Source organism: Pelodiscus sinensis, chromosome 5 (assembly GCF_052426305.1).
Source record: "Pelodiscus sinensis isolate ZL-2025 chromosome 5, ASM5242630v1, whole genome shotgun sequence".
NCBI classification, from domain to species: domain Eukaryota; kingdom Metazoa; phylum Chordata; order Testudines; family Trionychidae; genus Pelodiscus; species Pelodiscus sinensis.
In genome coordinates, this window is record NC_143056.1 from 121,939,716 (window position 1) to 121,960,331 (window position 20,616).

At 45.3% G+C, this 20,616-nt stretch overlaps 1 protein-coding gene and 1 long non-coding RNA gene across 2 annotated transcripts in view; one reads left to right on the forward strand and one right to left on the reverse strand.

Annotated features, from left to right (window-relative positions):
- The window catches only part of PHRF1 (PHD and ring finger domains 1), a 70,779-nt gene extending 66,512 nt beyond the window's left edge, over nucleotides 1-4,267 (reverse strand). The window contains exon 1 of the mRNA XM_075928261.2: nucleotides 2,070-4,267. The gene's annotated coding sequence lies outside the window, so the exon portion shown is untranslated. The remainder of the gene's footprint in view (nucleotides 1-2,069) is intronic.
- Nucleotides 1-20,616, forward strand: part of LOC142829255 (uncharacterized) — a 27,487-nt gene continuing 6,871 nt past the window's right edge. Inside the window, exon 1 of the long non-coding RNA XR_016349712.1 lies at nucleotides 1-106. This is a non-coding gene — a long non-coding RNA (uncharacterized LOC142829255). The remainder of the gene's footprint in view (nucleotides 107-20,616) is intronic.

Consider the following 20,616-nt stretch of genomic DNA (forward strand, 5'->3'; position numbering starts at 1 on the left):
GCAGGTTGCACGGCATGGGCAGGGCCGGGCCAGCGAGGGAGAGAAGTTGCAGGCGGCTGCCGCTGGCGGTGCAGCGACGGGAGCCGCCGGCGCCTCCGAAGTTGAGGTGAGCGAGGGGGCCAGGCTGGGGTGCGCCCCTCACCAAATGGGGTAACTTCTGGCTCCCCCCCCCCCGCCGCGGGGGGACGTGCACTGCCGGGGAAGGGGGCGAAGCGCTACACTGCACCTGGCCAGCCCAGCGCTCTCCTCCTGCCCTTCCCCTGGGCAGGGGCTGGTCCCCAGGGCCAGCTCTCTCCTGCCTGCTTCCAGCCCTGCACCCTCGCCCCCTAAAACACGGGCAGCGCCTTCTGCGCCCCCCGCCCCCGAATGTGGGTTCCCCGGGCAGAGGCAGCGCAGGCGGCGCCGTGCGAACCCGGGGGATGCGCGCTCCGTTTTTCAGTGGGAATGTTCCTGGCGAAAGCTGCTGTCAAGCGCAGAAGCGCCCGTGTCGCTGCCGCTGAAATAAGCGGCACCCTACACCCCTTTCTACCCCCCCCTCCCCAAATCAATTACAATGCCACTCGCAAAGAAAAGTGCAGAATCTAGTGAAGCCTGACAGTGAGCAAACGCTCCTCTCGGTGGCTTTTTTTTTAAAGGTTAAAATAAGGCTGGCAGAGGAAAGTTTTCAATTCAGACAAGGGAGGGTGCTTAAGCTGGATTTTGCTGTGACAGCAGGGCTTCTTGTGTCTTCCTCAGAAGACTTGTAGTGGCCTCTCTTAACCCAATACGGGTCTGGATAGACTATGGACTTGATGGGCCATGACTTTACATAGTAGGCTGTTTTACATTTTAAAAATTGTCTTGGATTGTAAAGTCTCTGGGGGCAGGGACCTTGGCTTGATACCCATTTGGAACATATAGAATGATTGGCGCTGAAGCTTTGAGCAGAAGTTGTGTGTTAAATAACTAGGGGGAAAGGAACCAGTTCAGAGTTAATGGGACAGGGAACTGTGAGCTGTTACTGACACACTCTACAGGAAATTAATCAAACAAGCCACTAGCCTTATTGTAAGTTGTGAGCTACCCAACCACCGCAAGCAAGCTTTCTAAGGACTAGGATGGGGAAGGTCATACATAGAGTACCCAGGTCTCAATGCATAATGGTAGCTTGTTTCTTCCTGACTGTTGATCTTATTTCTTTGTGTATTTCAGGTCGGTGTGGTGGGAGGGGTTGTTGCTGACTTCCTGAAAGCATGCATCTGTCTGCATTGGGTTAATCCTCCAGAAGCAGGTGAGCCACTGACTAACGCACATTGTGCTGTTAAAGACTCCACTGTGCGTGTGACAGCGGCTAACCTGCTTTTCGGACATCACTATATGTACTCCATCCTGCCCCATGAAGAGGCAATGCTGGATACTGGGGACTGCACCTAGCTTCCATCAACATGGTAGGAGAGAGATGTTTGCATCCCAGGAGCAGCACCTGACAAATTCATGGACTTGAGTTAGTTAAATCATTAGAGTTTGCTTACAACTTGTTTCTTTCCCTGAAAACTCAAGCTGAGAGAGAGCATAGTATCTTTTCTAAAATAAGTCAATTGTATTAAGTTTAATGAGTTTCCATTGATTCATGTGCATTCTAGATGCTCTGTGTCTATACTTCTTTTTTAAAAAAAAATTAGCAGCCTCTCAGTGGCAAAACACTGAAAGACTTTGTTTCTAGGCCATTAAGCAATAAGGACCCAGTGAACTGTATATATCATGACCTGAGCTAGGGCTGCAGTGATAGGAAACGCCCATAAAATCTTCCTGAGAACTGAAAATGCAATAGCATGTCTCTGAAAGAGACCTGCCTTCCCTTCTCTTCACCCATCCCTTCCAAAAAGCAAGTAATTTGGAGTTTTGTTTAAATCACACTAGCTGGAGAAACTTTTCAGCCAGTCAGTAACATCTTGGTACCTAGTCAATGACTAATTGAGCTTCTGCTGCCAAGGGTGTGCTGACAGAATAAACTATACCTAGTATTGCCCAAGTGAGTCACTTTAAAGACTCTTTAATCTGTTTAAAAGTAAAGCATAAACCAGTTTTACCTTCCAGGATTTATTTTTTTTCCTTCTGCCTTTGCAGCTTCTTGCAGCTCACTGGCTTAAATGAGGGCTCTGCTCCTTTCCAAGCCAGTTTTCTCTCCTGACTTGATCCTGCAGTGAAGTCTCACTGATATACACAAGCGATTCTATTCACTTCTCTAGCAACAGAATGTGATGTCACAAATGTAGAATCAGAACTTCATTGCTTGCACCAAGTGGAAAGGGAAGCTGGGATGAAAGGGAAGCTTCAGATATTTGTGGTTGCATTAAACAGCAGCAGTGAAGAGGATAGCGGAAGTGACCAAGCAAATTACTTTTTGTATAAAGTTCTTTCAGTTTTGCTCCATTATGGAAACTCACTATCTGCAGAGTTTGCTCGTAGGGTGTGGTGGGGCTGTTTTACCTCTAGATGATTTCATGAATGCAAGCCAGGATGGTAGTGACCAGATACTGTTTTCTAATAGCTATTTATTCGTCTCTGGGAAATGATTTGATGTTCTCAATCTCATTCTAACCAGACCCCATAGGAAATTCATCCCAGAGAGGCTCAGCTTTGTGTATAGTTAATAACACAGTCAGGTCTTCCTCATACTGCTACAAATTAGGTAAAGCAAGAAACTGCTTTAAAAGAGAAACTAAGTCTGTACCTTCCTGAGCAGCATACTCTTGCTAAGCATTTTCCCTCCACATCCTGAAATGGGTATTTTTGCTCTCCTGAGAGGAAGTCAGTCTCCGCTGTCCTATGATCAGGATAACTAAGTCCAGCTGGCTGGTCAGAAACACAGCTGTGTCCTCTTAGCCCAAATAACCTGGAAGAGAAGAGAGCAGTCTTGGCAGCTGCTAGTTACTGCATCTGTGCAATAGCTGCCTGGGTGTCTTGTAATGTTAAAATGGGGTCAGGGTGTGTGTGGTTCCTCCGCCCCCACATACACCTTCAAGCATCTGCAAAGGCTCATAGCCCTCATCCACAAAGTTGGCTTGCTCAGTAGAGAGGCTGAGAATTCTCTATAGCCTAGCCTAGTCAGTTAACTATCTTCTCCAAGTGACCAGCCTCTTAGCTGCCCTGGAAGGATGGAGCAGTGGACTCTTGTATTGTAGACATGCGATGTAACAAGTCTGTGGCCAAACAGAGGATGTCAGTTTCTGAGGATCAGTTTCTGAGGCCATTGACTCTTGATTACTATTTATATTTCCCACCACCAGTCAGTGACTTGGCTACACAACTGTTTCTGTTCACAAAGCTGTGCTGGAGGAGCACACTGACCAGCAGTTGGAAATGATGAGGGTAAAGCCTTATGCTTTTGTACCTTTCATTGTGACTGTCACTTCAAACGATCACAAAACTTGGCTGTGGTACACAAGCCTCCACTTAGTCTGCTTTTGGAACTTACAGCTATACAGTGGGATGCTACCTTATTTCATGTGTGTATTTAGTCTATAATATGCATTGTGCTGAAAATGAGACCCCTGGACTGGTCATGAGAAGTCTTTATAGTGTCAAAATGTGGACTCACAGGGCTGCTACTTGCTGGTTGCGAGGCCATGTTTGCAGACATGTTCATTTCAAATTCCACGTAGTTGGTAGTTGGATTTCTTCCTGTGATGCAAAGTGTGAAAATACCATAATTGAGAATTCCTAGTTTCCCCCAAATTTACAGTATTTTGAAACCCCCTTCCTACCTGTATAACATACTGTGCAGCTCCATTAAGAGGTGAGAGAGAGAATTGTGCTTCTGTGGCAGATGTGCTCAGACTAGCCCATTAGTGTCACCTAAAGTTTCTCAATAAATACTACACAATTGTTGTATGCATTCATTATTACATTCATGGCTGTGGGATGATGAAAGCTTAAGCAGATCCAGCTTTGAGGCATGATAGGCAGGCCCAAACAATCGAAAATGTAAATCACTTCCTTTCTGCCACCATATTAAAGCTTCTGAGGTTTTTGTCTCTCACTGCCTCAGCAGCAGTGGACTGTCCATTGGCTTGAATAGGAAAGTGGAGCATACTAGCTGTGCTGAAAAAGTGCGGTGTCTAGAGAGGAGTTTCTCAGCACTAGAACTAGCTCAAATGTTCACCTTACTGTCCTTTTTCCACTAGCTGTGAGAAGCACCTCTCTGCTTTGAAGCATAAGAACCCTTTGGATGTCGATGGGTTGTCACTCAGACACATTTACCTCTGCTGAGCAAAATACATCCCCAGTTAAATGGTGTGTGTTTGCATGGAGAGTGGGGGGTTAGATATTATATAAAAAAATTAGCAATTAAGTAACAGATACTGTAATCTGGACTTCACATTTACAGCAAGAATGTTCAGGGCTAAATTAAAGCAAGGGCTTAAAAGCTGTTCATGAAAACTGGTGCAATGAGTTGTGCAGTCAAAGGAAGTGAGTGTCTTTTAGTAGTGGAGGATGTTGAAATGGAGCCTGTTAAAAATTGTGAAGAAAATTTCTGTTTAAATATACTTATTTTGCTTTTACTTTCAAAGCTTTGCAAAGGAAGTAATTGATAGTTCACCTATCTGTGCTAGGAAATGCAAGCACCTTGTTTGTAATACACAGGCTACTTGCAAATTACATGGGTGTATGTATTAGGTGCATGTAGATCTGAATCTCTATGAAAAGAGAAGCTAGTATGGTCAGAATAAAAGAATATCATAAATTGTTAAAAGGGAGTCGGTGTTACTTTTACATAAGTGCAAGTATGAGCTTATATAATACTTTTAAAAAAATCATCTGGTAGAAGATTCCATTGGGAGAGAAAGTTGCTCATCCATAAACCACTAAGAAAATCTCCCAGACACTTCCAGTGTAGAACAAGAACCACTGTAAAAATCTTAAATCAAGACAATCTATTTTTTTTGTTGACTGCAATAGGGGATTATCTACTTCCCTCATAAGAAAGAAAATTATGACTATGTACTTTCTCCCTTCACTCTGGTTTTTATTAATCAAGTGATCTTCAATCTGTGGCTAAAACAAATAACCCATTCTCTGGTTTGTACACCCAGGAGCAATAAACGGAGCATTTGTAAATCACTCGAAGATGCTGTAGGGCCAGCAGGTGCATTTTCGTTTAGGCTTTAACATTTTGCATTATATAACGTGCTGACTCCTGAGGAAATGCACTTCTCTAGAAGCTACTTAATTCTTTCAAGAACATATGGATGACCATAGTGGGCCAAACCAGGGCTGGAAATTAAATCGCAGCTTCATAACCGCAGTTTGCATGAAACAGTCATAGAAAGTATGTGTGTTTTTGCTGTTTTTCATCTAAGAATAACCAGAAAGCCTTGTTTATAAGAGCTCATTAATCTCAGTTTAAAAACTTAAATAGTCTAGTAGCACTTAAAATGCTACTAGACTATGGCTACGTCTAGACTGGCCCATTCTCCGGAAGAGACATTCAAAGCAGGCAAGTCAGAATAGGAAATCCGCGGGGGATTTAAATATCCCCCGCGGGATTTAAATAAACATGGCCGCCGCTTTTTTCCGGATTGGGGAAAAGCCGGAAAAGAGCGTCTAGACTGGCGCGATCCTCCAGAATAAAGCCCTTTTCCGGAGGATTCTTATTCCTACTTGCAAATAGGAATAAGAGCTCCTCCGGAAAAGGGCTTTATTCCGGAGGATCGCGTCAGTCTAGACGCTCTTTTCCGGCTTTTCCCCAAGCTGGAAAAAAAGCGGTGGCCATGTTTATTTAAATCCCACGGGGGATATTTAAATCCCCTGCGGATTTCCCTATTCTGACTTGCCTGCTTCGCATGCATCTTCTGGAGAAGGGGCCAGTCTAGACGTAGCCTATTTATTTGTTTTTTTAGTTTTTCCTGTTAGACTAACTTGTCTATCCCCTCTGAATCTCAGTTAAGTGCTTTAGCCTAACAAGCAGGCTGCTTGACATAAGAGCCGAGGAAAAAGGTAGCCAGCTGATTTTTAGAAGTGCTTGGACGTGTATGTATGGTTTTGGTAACTTGTGCTACATTAGTGGACATGTAAGACAAGGAACTGCACATTTCCGATCTTAATTTCGTTGGGGGAAGTGGACAGAGTAACATGACTGGCTATTACACTAAAAAGACAACCCCATCACACATTCGCATAATGTAGGAAGGGGAAAGGAGTAAAGGGATGTAATTACGATTCCCTCACTTTGTGTTCTTTGCATCCTGTTTCTTACATGTTTTCCTTCTAGTCGCACCTCTTCCTCCATGATCTACCATTTTAAGCCTGTTTTCCCCCATTCTGGCTGCCAGTATTGCGTGGAGAGTTGCTGAAAACAACTGCTTGCATCTAGTGATGGTGGCACTTGTTATTTCCAGTGCAATGCCTGGCGTGCAGGTTCACTGACCTTTGAAGAAGAATCATGTACTTGACACAAGATGACTAAAATTCCGCCTGTGGCTGTGATTATTTCCACCCGGCAGCTTTCTGTACTGATGTAGTGTGTAGGTGCATTATGGGAATCTTAGTCACCCACTTCACGGTGGAGAAGCTGGTTTAGGTGGACCATTGGCCAGTTAGGACGTATCCATTTGTATGGTCTTTAAAAAAAGCAAATGCCACCACTGTGGTGAGTAGAGTAAATCCAATATAGTTCCTCCCGTGTGGCCTGCTAGGCTTGAAAAATCAGAGTAGCCCTGGACTGATGTGAAGGATTGGGCCCTTTCTGACGGCTTGTCTGAATATGGCACTTGCTGTCTAAGGCAGGCCCTGGAAGTCTGTGAATTTAGTTTCATTGCAGTGCGAGCTGACGGTATTTGCAATAGACTTCTTGGTATAGCTGGGAGTCAGGCAATGGACTGAAACCACCAGTTGGCAAATGGATGCTACTGGCATCAGCTGACAGGGTCGTTTTGGCTTTTAGAAAATGACGCGGCTGCTCTGCCAATACAGAATCTGCCTGCGAGGATCTAAGTTGTTTTTTAAATACAAAATACAGGCTGAGGGTGCATGGCTATTCCAGAGAGGAGACCATACAGATGCTTGGGGTCCCAGCACAGCAGCTTACTGAGGCTCCGGGTGGGAGGGAGGAGGAGAGAATTAGACTCAGCCAGAGGGAGGCACTCCTGAGCAATCCAGCAGCAACTATGCCAAAAATTCCCACCTATTTCTCTTTGTCCAGGAAGATTAGCAGGTGTACTATTGGCTGTTGGGGTGCAATGGGCAGATGGGGAAGGGTGCTTGGGTTCTGTTAGGGATACAGAGTCCTTCCTCCCTGGGAAATTGGAGATGGAAAAGCCCTGAGTTACCCAATAGGAAGAAACAGCTGAGGGATCTGACTTTTAAATGTGGATTGGAGTACATGGTTGCAGGATCTGGGGAGTTCCCTCCATTAATGACAACTGAGGAAGCTGCAAAAGCAACCTAGATTATAAAATAACTGAAGCAGACAGGAGTCCTTGCTGGACTATGCTGCATTCATCATCATTCTGTCCCTTCCTAATGCATCAGAAGATGCCTATTGCCTTGTACCAGACCAGATTGTTTTACTTTCTAGTAAAACTTGCTCTGTAGGAGCTGGTGCAGAAGAAACTTCAGCTAGCAAGCAATAGCTCAATATAGAGTAAGTATGAGAATGCATTGTTCACAAGGTCCGTGCATGGGTCAAAGTTGTTTGCTGTTCAGACAACCCACCAGCCCAAGGAAAGCCGTTGTGAATGAAGTCTACTACTTTATGGCTTCCCGTAATAGCTCAGTGCCGGGGATATACTGACTCCTAGGAGCAGAGGGGAGAGAGCTGCTTCCATGAGGAGGATCTACAGAGCCCCCATCAATAGCAACTTTGCCTTGGATGAGGGCTTCAAAGGTAGTGGGGGATGTTACCTTTCCTTCCATTTGTGAAGCCAGTAAGCTGCAGGCATTGTGTTTGAGTGTCCATTTCCTCTTATGAATTGCCTTTTTTCCCTTTGTGCAGCCCAGCGAACATCTGATTCGTTAGAATATTGTTGTCACTTCTAATTCAGCTGATCACGTTAGTCATCTTGAGGCCATGGGTGATGAGGCTTATAGCTGAGAGTTGCACATGCTACACTCATATCATGCACTACAACTATGTTCCCTCTAACTTTTTCTGTTCATGTGCACTACCAGTAGAAACACCTGGGCTGTGTCTAGACTGGCCAGTTTTTCAGGAAAATCAGCTGCTTTTCCATAGAAACTTGCCAGCTGTCTACACTGGCCGCTTGAATTTCCGCAAAAGCACTGACGCTCTCATGTAAGATTGTCAGTGTTCTTGCGGAAATACTATGCTCCTCCCAGTCAGGCAAAAGTCCTTTTGCGCAAAAGGGCCAGTGTAGACAGCTCGGATTTGTTTTCCGCAAAGAAGCCCCGATTGTGAAAATGGCGATTGTGGCTTTTTTCTGGAAAAGCGAGTCTTGATTGGCACGGACACTCTTCCACAAAAAGTGCTTTTGTGGAAAAGCGCCCGTGCCAATCTAGATGCTCTGTTCTGAAAATGCTTTTAACGGAAAACTTTTCCGTTAAAAGCATTTCCAGAAAATCATGCCAGTCTAGACACAGCCATGCTGTGGGGACTCTGCTAATCAGCAGGGTGGCATTTGAATCTCTCCTGGGTGTCTGCCCAAGTGTTCAGCTCACTGGGAATGCTGCACCCCCCTCCCCGGAACTCCCTTAGTATACCGGCCATTAGAGATCTTGGGCTCTGGCTTCCCATGTATGGCTAAGAAGTTAAGTGTGATGCTGTCCTTAGTAAACAGCCTAGGGGTATCACTTCTATCCTTTCCAAAGGGGATACAAGTTGGGTTGGACCAGCACCATAATACAGCAAGGCTATGTCTACACTGCAGGCTTCTTGCACAAAAGGCTTCTTGCGCAAAAGCACGTCCACACCCCAAATCTCACCGCAAAAGTGATGTGCTTTTGCACAAGAGCGCTTCCACACTGCATGGATGCTCTTGCACAAGAAAGCTCTGATGGCCATTCACAGAATGGCCATTGAGCACCTGTGCTTTTTCCCATAGGGGTTTTTGCACAAGAAACCCCTCTGGAGTGTCCACACTTGTCTTTTTGCGCAATAGCTGTAGCACAAAAGGGAGTTATGCCTCATAGGAGGATTACCTACACTGGCAAAAGCCCTCTCTTCTGCCATTTTACTGCTGATTTACTTGGGCAAATCAATGGATGGACGGACACTCCACAGGTTTTTGCACAAAAACCTTGCAGTGTAGATGTAGCCCACATGTGACCGGCTTTTTTTTTCCTGCATTTTAAATACAAGGGATTTCTCTTCATGCTCTCCTGCTACTCTTTAGCCTTCAAATAACCCACCAGCCACCCTGAAATTAGTGTGATGCATAATCACTCTTTTCCATGCAAACATCTTGTTTGTATTTGTTCAGGGCAAGAGGGAACGTTGTGTTTAGCTGTTCATTTCTCTCTCTACCTGGAACATTTGAAGGAGCAGGCCCTTATGCTGGGTGCAAGAGGGACTGCAACTGCATCAAGGGCTACATTCAGTGCTGCCACGGGCTGCCTGCTGACACTGTCCAGTCTTTCTAGAAGTTGTCAGACTGCACTTAAGAGAGCCATGCTCCCCATTATTGGGCCCAGCTGCACGAGTCCTGTCTGTCAGTAACATCTTGCTTTCCAGCTAATGGGAAAAGGCCATTCTGCCACCTGCTTTCTAGAATGAATGAGGGATGGGAAGGGTTGGATTTTGTCAACAAGAAGACAGATAGCACTGATTTTTACCTTGGTATACCAGGGGCAGGATTAAATCCTTGTATCTTGCCCTTAAACAGCACTGGACAGCTGCTGCTTGTCTTACCTCTAAACTGCCAGCAAAGAGCATTCATATGCAGGGACTGGCAAACTCATTTCACTTGTAACTGCTGACAGATTTGATCATGTGCAACCAGTGATGACATGCTTGTTTCCTGAGCTACTGAATGTTTGGCCTTTGAGGTTTTTAAAATCCTCTTCTCCCCCGCCCCCACTTTACAAATACATCTGCTGTGATCAGTTTATTTCACTTACTCTTTACACATTACCAAAGTAGTGATCCTTGGAGCTCAGCCCTGTCTATTAATAGACCTCTTGCCTTTCACTGAAGAGATTAATCTGAACACACAAAATAGAAGTGAGTGTGAGGCTGGTTAGGGGCATGGACAGATCCTCCCTCACAAGGATTAAAATGGTCTAGCTTGCCAATTTTACTTAGACTTTTCAGCAGAGCATATCCATATAGTACCTGAATGCATCACAGCTACAAATCCATTAATGCTTCCTGGGGGAGTGGAGAGGGAGTTTCCCCAGCTGGAGAACACAGTCACACCCATCTGCTTGCCTGTAGCCAAAGCACATCTCTCAGAGCAAGGAACAGAACCCATGCCAGCACATACACCCAGTGCAACACCTTAACCACACAAGCAGCCTTCTTCAGTTCCCCCTCAATCCCCATTACACACAGTGAACTTTACTTAAAATACAGTTTTAAATCACATAGCACAGGGTAATTCCTTCTTGGTGCTCTGTCATGGCCTAGAAAAGGACAGCATCATCTACACGGTAGCACACAAGATTTTTCCCAGGGCATAAAATTTTAATTAGGAACAATCAGGCTGCCTTGAAATGGGAATTGCAACAGCAAAAGTCAAATCATCAATAAAATATTCAATAGCAAAATGTATTATTGACACAGCCTTAGAGCATGCAAGAGCCAAAAGGCAAAGAGCTGTGGCTAGTAGTCAAAGAGCTCTGCGTGCTGTTCAGTCTTGTGTAGGTTAAATGCATAAGGCACTAAATAGACACAAATGCTCCCTGCAGAAAGTGCACGTAGAGAAGGCTGGTCTGGCTGCAGGGTGTGGAGCAGAACTCCTCCCACTGTTACCAACACTGAGCAGTGAAACCCAGCTACTGGGAACAGCAGAGATGACACGCTTCGAGCCAGAATCTGGCATTTCAGCACAGTCACTGGGATGGTATGTGGAGTGGGGGTGCACACAGGAGCGTAGAGATCGCAGGGATTACAACTGCATCGACTACTCCTTTGGTCCAAGCGTTGATCTCTACAGCACAGGGCACCCTGAGGTAAATGGGAGTTGTTGGAGTAGAGAATTCATTCTAAGAACTAAAGGACAGAAACCTTTGTCTTGAGTGGTGGTGCCTGCATACATCACAAACCAGCCCTGGGTAATGTGTCTCCAGGAGTGAGACCAGTGGTTAACTAGAGGCCCAGCTGGGCTGGAGCAGCCCCCACTTGCAACACCGCGCAGCAGGCCTGGTCAGAACAGCCCCCACCCACCCATGGTAGGCCCTGCCTGGCTCAAGCAGCCCCCCACCTGAGGCAGCGTGGTGGGCCCAGCCTGGCCCAAGTAGCCCTGCCTGCCGCCATACCACACCACTGGTAGGGTTGCCAGGTGTCCGGTTTTGAACTCTATTTGAGCTTTCTGTTTGGGAAACAAATTGAGAAAATAGAAATGTCCGGTATTTTCTAAATAAGATGGAATGTAGATTGTGATGTAATGTCAAGTGTGTCCGGTATTTTTGTTGAAAGCATCTGGCAACCCTAACCACAGCCACACCTGTTTAAGCATTTACATGGATTTTATATCCCTGGTCTCCCAGGGGGATTTAAACTTTCCCAGCTAGAGAAAGGTCAGGCTGAACTGCTCCATCCTTCTCCCCTCCCCACAGAGTCTGAGCTGAGCGAGGAGGTGTGGATTCGCCATTGGTGATGGTGTCAATTGTGAGCAGAGGCCTTCCCCCAACACTAGCTAATAAGACTGAATTCTGCCTTTGTTGAATCAGAGCGTTTGGATCCCAGTTACACCTCTCGGTAACAGCTCAGTAACAGGCAGGGCTCTGGGAGCCTCTAACTGTGGTAGAGAAAATGCAGTAAGCAGCTCCCCTAAAACAGAAGAGTCATAGCCAAAGTTCTCCCTAAGCCACACGGCATCACAGGTGATTCATCAGCCCCGCACAGTCAGAGGTTCAGGGCTCTGTACATGGAGCTGAGTGACTAGGCAGGCTGATGAATCACCTGTGAAACTGTGCTGCCCTGCAGATTAGAGGGAACAATGATCACGGCACGATTAATACAAGTTATTACAGACCCCTCTCCTACCCCAAGACTAGCCAGTCTCTCTTGCGTGTTTTCAAAGGCACTACAATCACTTACAATTCAGTCCCACATCTACACTCCAGGTGTGGTGTCAGGCCCGACTGTGACAATGGGCACTGCCTTTGCCAAATCCTGTTTGCTGTACTGTAGCTGGGGAAGGTACCACTCTCAGCTAGCAAGCCACTTCTCCCTATTGAACCTATTTCAAAGGGTGTTGGGAGATGGTTGCTGTCCGCACAGCCTTTGTAAAGGAAGAAGGTGGCACAATCTAGTCTACAAATCTCTTGAGTTACAGAAGTGGCAGAGGGGAGCATGACCATGTCTCTTGACTGTTGTCCAAACCGTGGGACCTTTCAAATATCTCCACAGAAGTCAACTTGCCAACTACCACCCTCAACAGAAATCTCCAGAGAGGTTAGCACAGGGAGCAGGGGAAGTTGGTGGGCATGTTTTCCATTTGACTTGACCTTATTCCTCTCTTTGTAAGGGCAGATGACATTGTAAGACATAAGGAGAGTCATTAATCAAAGGCATTTATTACCTCATTAAACTCAACTGCCTTTGCAGCTGCTGGACCATGCTTTATACAAAGACCCACTAAATCCTACTAGCAGCGCTGCAGGAATCTAACACCATGTAGCTGGTAGCAGTGAAAATGTCACTTTATTCTTCAGACTGCCACTCACCTCCATGCATACACTTACTTTTTGAGGACGGTAACAAGCACCTCACAAGAATAAGCAAAAGAGCACTGATCAGGTATTCCCATCATCCAGACGTGCAGCCATGTTGCCAGTGAACAAAATCATCTGCTGCAAGAGCTAGACACAGTAGCTGGGTAGTTCAACCAGCAATGTACAGTAATGGTGAATAATGGTTAAATGACATTTGTAGCCTCCCTTTGGTGGCAGACTGTAATGTTTTACATTCCAAAGATTAACAACTCCACTTGCAGAGCTAGAAATGCTCTGATTCATGGCAATGCAGCAGACTGGAGAGTCTTGCAGAATGCTGACTTTCCATGCTGGTGTGTGGGACTTCGTGGGGTTTAGGTCTCTCAAGCCATTTAAAAAAGGAATGGTAATTAACCTCCGCTTTAATCACACTGTTAAATCTCAATTGATATTCTATTGTTTAATAAATATTTGGATTTTTCTATATTTTCAAATAAATTGATTTCACTTACAAAACAATACAAAGTGTACAGTGCTCAATTTTTTTTATTAAATATTTGCACAGCAAAAAAACTAAAATAGAATGTTTCAGTTCACCTAATACAAGTACTGTAGTGCAAGCTGTTCATCATGAAAGCTGAACTTACAACTATGGAATTGTCTATAAAAATAAAACAATGTAAAAGGTTTAGTGGCTACAAGTCCACTGAGGAGTTCTACTTCTTCAGCCAATTGCTCAAACAAGTTTGTTAACTTTCGCAGAAGATAATGTTGCCCTCTCCTTGTTTACAGTGACACCTGAACGAGAACAGTGTTTACATGGCACTGTTGTAGCCGACCTCTCAAGATATTTACATATTAGATGTGCTAAAGATTCAGATTTCTAAAAGTAGATAGCTGGGTTGGGGAAAGACTTGTCTGGCTTGCAGGGGTTCTGGAAAAACAGTGAAAACAGTACATTGCTGCCAGGCAGCTCCTTTTTTCTTTGGAAGAAAGCTAAAACTTAAACCAAGCCCAGGCCTTTTGGAGGGGATCCGCCTTCCCTACAGATACGGCATATAGCCCATTGTTCAGATCTGCGCTGTGTTTGAGGCTAACACCCTCCTCACCTGCATAAATGGGAATACCTTAAACAAACAATAATCTAGTAGCACCTTAAAGACTAACAAAACATGTAGATGGTAGGGTTAGGGTTAGGGTTAGCTTTCGTGGGCACAACCCACTTCTTCAGCTGACCAGAGTGTTGGAAGTCCAGATCAACTTCCTTGACACTACAGTGCTATTAAATGATGGACAAATTTCCACCACCCTATACCGGAAACCTACTGACCACTACACTTGCCTTCATGCCTCTAGCTTCCATCCCAGACATTTCCCAATCTATTGCATACAACCAAGACCTAAGATACAATCATATTTGCTCCAATCCCACAGACAGACACAAACACCTACAGGATCTATATATAGCATTCTTAAAACTGAAATACCCACCCCGTGAAGTGAAAAAATAGATTGACAAAGCCAAAAAAGTACCCAGACATGAACTATTTCAAGACAGGCCCAGAAGAGAAAACAACAGAATTCCACTTATCACCTACAGTCCTCAACTTAAACCCCTCTAATGCATTATTAACAATCTACAACCTATCCTAGAAAATGACCCCTCACTCTGAGGCCTTGGGAGGAAAGGTCATTTCTCACTTACAGACAACCCCCTATCCTCAAACAAATTCTTTCCAGTAACCATGCAACACACCATCATAATCATTCAGGAACCCACCCCTGCAATCAGCCCAGTGCCAACTCTGCTCACACATCTATACCAGCAATTTTATCACTGGACCCAATGACATCAGCCACCAAATCAAAGGCTCATTTAACTGCACATCCACCAATGTGATCAATGCCATCAAATGCCAGCAATGCCCCCACTGCCATGTATATCGGCCAAACTGGACAATCTCTTCAGGAAAGAATTAATGGACACAAATCAGATACCCGAAAAGGCATCACACACAAACCTGTTGGAGAACACTTTAACCTATCTGGACACTCATTAATGGATCTCTGTTTTGTTTCAGACCAATTCCACAAGCCAAATTCACAAAGAAGGGTTGGAACTTAACTTCATTCACAAGTTTAATTCTCAAGCAAATTGTATGAACCAGGATATCGGATGGCTCGCACATTATCTATCAACCAACCAATGAAGGTGCTAATGGTTCTTTATATCTGTTCAGAATCTGGTGTTGCTCATCTTCCTTTCCAAGTGCAAAATAATGGTTCTTATCAGCCTCTTGTAACTCTTTAGTCTTTAAGGTGCTACTAGACTATTTGTCGTCTTTTAAGTCTTTCCTGTTACAGACTCACTTGGCTACCCCTCTGAAGCTTTTGAATGGGAATATTTCACTTTCTGCCATGCAACCGGACCTGCTGGGCTGAGAACTTAAAACACATCCTGTGTGTTATTTACATGGCAGGCCCTGGACCTTCTGTTCCTAACTGCGTGTCATAAACTTATCTCCGAGTGGGAGCCCCTCCTTTTATGGCAAATAGTGCAGATCAGATGCCAGGCTCCAGCAGTGTGATTTCCAACAACATCTGTCACCTTGCCTGATTATTCAGGGAGTGGTTCTGTCCCACTTTTGCCTGTTGCAACCCTTTTCACAAATTACAATCTATGGCTTACGCAGCTAACCAGTCCCTGACCTATGCCACTTTACCTGTTCACTCAAAAGGATTTATGCAAATGGCCTGGACTAACTCACCCATCTGAAAATAGTAATGTCTTGAGAAGAATCTGGACTTAAGCAGCACTGCCGTAGGAGAGAGCCAGCTTGTTTGCAGTGGCAATATGCATTGGAAGTAAAGGGCCAAATTCTGCCCTCGAGGTGGCGTTTGAGGCAAAAACGTCCATAGCAGTCAATGGGAGTTTTATGTGCATAGCAGAGGGCGTGATCTGGCAGCTAACACATGGAGAAACTCAGCATATAACACACACAAACCAAGTTTCTTTCTAACGCAGACTGAGTGCTTCCAACACAGAACCCGCTTGAGCATGTCAAACCTTGAGAGGGGGACTGGATAGCAGAGTTCCTGGGGCAAAAATGACAGCTTTATACTAAGCAGATCTGCTTAATTTACTAATATGATTTCCCTACTAATTACCCTCAGCCCTGCAGAGTCATTACACAGAGCTTTGGAGAGTCAAGGGGAGGGGTCCATTCATTCTATTCATTTGTCTCCTTTTAGGTCTGTGCAGCAGCATAAAATTGTGTAGAAACACACAGACAAGATGCATACCCTTTGGCTCCCAGCATCCCTTTTTAAGGGTGTAGTGACAGACAAGACAGAGCTCACCTACCTTTCAGATTCCAGCCTGTCTGTTGGGAAAAGCAGCAAGCATGCTGGGAAGCAGCACTCGTTGAAGAAGACCAGGGGATCTGCAGGAAGTTTAACACTAGATGTGTAACTAATGGATGTGGTACAGAAACACCCAGCGGCAGTGGGGAGGGAGCGCAGGATGGAAATTAAATTATCCAGTTGTGTGGGGCTGGTCTCAGCTAAAAGCAAGAAAAGGGATGCACTTGAACCCCGGAGCAATTTTCAAAAACACTTAAGGGATTTAGGAGCATAAACCTCATTGACACCCCCAGAGAATGGTGCTTTGGAGGAGTTCCCCTTCTTCACCCTCCCAGGTTAAAGATTTGAAAGCACCAGCTGAGCAGCTGTACGGCAGCACAGCAAAGGGATTCCTCTCCCACGGCAATTGCAATCCACTGGCTCAAGGGAGCCTGTTTGCTAAGCAGAGAGGACTGTTTAGGACAGCTGCAGTCAGCTGGAGCCTGGGATTGATTAGCTAACCCTGACCAGTTAAGCTGCCTTAGAGGAAGAAGTGAAGAGTGGTAACATGCACCAAATTGCTCAGGATCCAGCCTGAACTGTGGCTCCTTTTCCCTGAAGGGGGAGGGCTGCATTTAATGCTGCTTTTGTACCTGGCTGTCTTCTAAGTGATCACATCTGGGTCTCAGCCACTGCAGCCATCCTCTCATTGTAGCATCTCTGTGCTGCTTCGCCCGGGAGGGTGGTGGACACCTCGATACTAGCAGGACACCATCTCTTGGGAGCAGAGAGCACAGCCAGGAACTTAGCTATCACACATACCTGATGCAGGAGGAAAGGGAGTCAGTTGGCAAAGAAAGCAGCCTGTCCTTGTACATAAGCCAACGTTAGTCCACGTCACAATGACACCGTCATCCTCACCAGCCCCAAACACCCAGTTCCTTAGACGTCGTCTTCTTTCAAGATTTCTCCAGCAATGATCTAACATCCGTGCGGCTCTACCAGTGGGAGTGCCAGGGTAGCCTTGGCACAGGTATTTCCATTGTATTGTTGAGAGCCCCAATAAAAACACCTTCCCTGGTCTGCACTAATGTTCCTCCCCTGCATTATATCCACTGCTAGCCCAGCTATGGGAGAAGATCTGAAAACAGTCGGTGCAGTAGGGTTGCCAGGTGTCCGGTATTGACCCAGACCGTCCGGTATTTTTGCCTTCTGTCTGGTAACAAATTTTCAGAAAATACGGTAACCTAAAATGTCTGGTATTTTCTGATTTTTTTTTTCCTGCCAGGAGGCAAAAATACTGAACGGTCCGGGTCAATACCGGACACCTGGCAACCCTACACACACTCAGCAACTGGGCCCAGCCCCCCGACCCCTCTCTCCTCCCGCTTACCTGGTTTCACAGGGGAGCTGTCTTCTGGCTTGGAGAAGGGAAACAAGATGTCCACCGGCAAAAAGCCTCAAAGGCCTTTCTTAAAGGGGCCATGCTGGGTTTATTTATTTATTTTTGCTTAACTATTCGGGGTCTTTTTTTTTTTGCTCAACGTTTTTTCCTCAACAGAATTCCCCCCCCTTTTTGGGGGGGGGGGGGGGAGTGTTCAGTATTTTTAGTTAAACCATCTGGCAACCCTACAGTGCAGACACAGCTATGGAGAAGCTGCTCGAGATGGCATTATCCCAGCAAGATGCCCCTCCTCTACCTTGATGGAGGGGAGTTAATTGTTCTCACACTTGAGGCTATTTGCATGTTGGTTAAATTCAGTGGCCAGTGCTGGGGGTGGTCAGATTAGCTCATTGCAGTGGTCTCAAAACCCTTTTCATAGACTGATAGGATTTAACAACCAACTACAGCAAGCAGCCAACCCTAAGCCCTTGGACCCATTTACATGCAGAAGGCAAAGCAGGAAGCTACATGCTTTGTTACTAGAAAGCTGGTCTCCTCTTACTACTTCCAGAAACCCTCATTTCTGGGCACAAGCACGTCTTCCCTGAGGCAGCCATTTCCTGTGAAAACAGGATGTTGTCCAGGAGGTTAGAAGCTGGCTCCCAACACAGCAGTGAAGATGTCTCAACTCTTGAGGAAGAGAAAACAAGAAGTTCATGTGACCCCAAACTAGGCAAGCTGCCCAAAAAATACATTATAAAAATATTTTTAAAAAGATTTCCAGGAAAAAATTGTTAAGAGTTACAGAAAGCAATTTCCTCTATTTTTTCACTTCCTGTAAAAGATAAATGACCTTTACTTTGCTTATGTCTATTTTGTGAAAGATGTGGTAAAATACCAAATATTTTAAAACAAAGGAGCTATTTTTATTTTTTAATCTCGCAGCAATCAGTTCCAGACCATGTTAAAGGTGGCAATGAGACTTCACCCTACAAATTTGGAAAATATAAGGACTTTTTGGTAGCAGGGGCAGACTTAATGTTGGGATTTTAAAAAGTTTTTTCTAGCAGCACTTGCGTACAAAGAGGTTTCCCTGTCACTACAGGTTGAACCTCTCTAGTCTGGCACACTCTGGTCCGGCAGCATCCATGGTCCAGCATGATTTTTATATAGCCACTTATCGGTGTGGCCACGTTGCCTTCAGTGCCATAAAGTTTGCATACGGCCACCAGTCCTGGCTCTCAGTGTTCTGGGCTGTTATCTAGCTCTAATTTATTCCTAAATATCTTCTAAGAGCCCAGTAAGCAGTGGAAGTGTTGGTAATGCTGACAGACAATAGTGACTGCCCAGAGTCCATCAAATTCTTTGGTTCAGCACCGGTCAGGTCCCAAAGGTGCAGGACCAGAGAGATTCAACCCATATAACAAACTCCATCCATCTGCAGAATCAGTTTGTCTTGACTTCAGAACTCTAATACCCATCTCCATCCTGAGATTCCTCCCCGCCAACACATTCTCACTGACGTGTGGCACAAATCTCCCATTGAAATCACCAAGCCATGATTAAACCCAAAGCTCTCAACCCACGTAGTTAAGCAATGTTAACTTTTTTAACGTTTTTTAAAAAATAGCCTGCATCTCAAATAGGTTTGGCTTCTTCAAATTCAGAGGACATGTTCTTTCTCCTTTGTCTCTGGAGAAAAGTTCCAGGGCAAATAGATTTTCTGAACCAGATTAAACATGCTAAATTGAAGCCAGTCTGCAAAATGCACCAAAATCTGTCTCTTCCTCAGGTCTTCTCCCCACTGTGGCTTCAACTGGGATTTACTAGCAGACGGGACACTAATTTGGAGGGAGAGGGGGGTTGTTTCCCTAGAAAAATCCACACTTTGATCCCAGGGATCCATTTCAGTAACCCATTAAATAGTAGCCAGTAACAGAGTAAATAATCAAGGTGTCTGCTGTGTCTTCTTGTGCAGTACACAAAATTTATTCTTCCAGTGTAATTTGTTTGCAATCACTCATCGTTATATCGTAAATTTACTCTTCGGCTCTCCCACTTTGAGCAACAGAATGGCAGATGCCTCTAACTCAGACACTCAAGCTAACAACCTCCAGCTTTGAACAAGTAGGATCGGATAGCAGGGCATCTGCTGTGAAAAGATGAAGTCACTCACCCTGTGCAGTAACAATGGTTATTCGAGGGGTGTGTCCCTGTAGGTGCTCCACTCAGGTCTTGGTGCATCCTTGTACCAGCAATTGGAGATTTTTGCCTGGCAGTGCCTTCCCACAACACACATGCGCAGCTGCCGTCGCGCGTGGTTTTCGTCCGGTAGCTGTGCTTGCATGTGGTATGATCCTCCCTCTGTTCCTTTTCTGTCGGAATCCTCTAATGGATTCCAAGTAACGGAGAGAAAGGGAGGGTAGTGGAGCACCCACAGGGACACGCATCTTGAAGAACCATCGTTACTGCACAGGGTAACTAACTACTACTTCTCTTTCAAGTGGTGTCCCTGTGGGTGCTCCACTCAGGTGACTAATTAGCAGTACCCACCACTCTTGGTAGTGGGCCTTGGAGTTGAATGTGAGAAGAGGCAAGGACCACACCCGATAAAGTGGTGATAGGTATGGGTCCCTGCTGCAGAGCTGGTGTTGTGTGAAAGTGCGGTGAGAGGCCTACATCGCTGATCTATAGTTAGCTGTGAGCGGTACATTATGCAGAAAAGCAGTTAATGTGGCCATCGCACGAGTGGAATGTGCTGTAATAGTCCAAGATGGTTCCCTTCTGTGAAGACAGTATGAGGTGTATATGCAATTAGCTATCCACTTGGAGATATGCTGCGCAGAGACAACAGTTCCCCTGCGGGGGCCGGGCATAGAAATAAAATGTCTGTCTGGTTTCCTGACTTCCTTGGCTCTATCTATGTAGCATGCAAGGGTGTATCTAACGTCCAAGGTACGTAGCATGGTTTCCCTTGGAAAGCTGTGGGGTTTTGGAAAAATAAGTGGGCAAATAAATGTGCTCATGGATATGGAAGTCTGATATACCTTTAGGAAGGAACTTTAGGTGAGGTC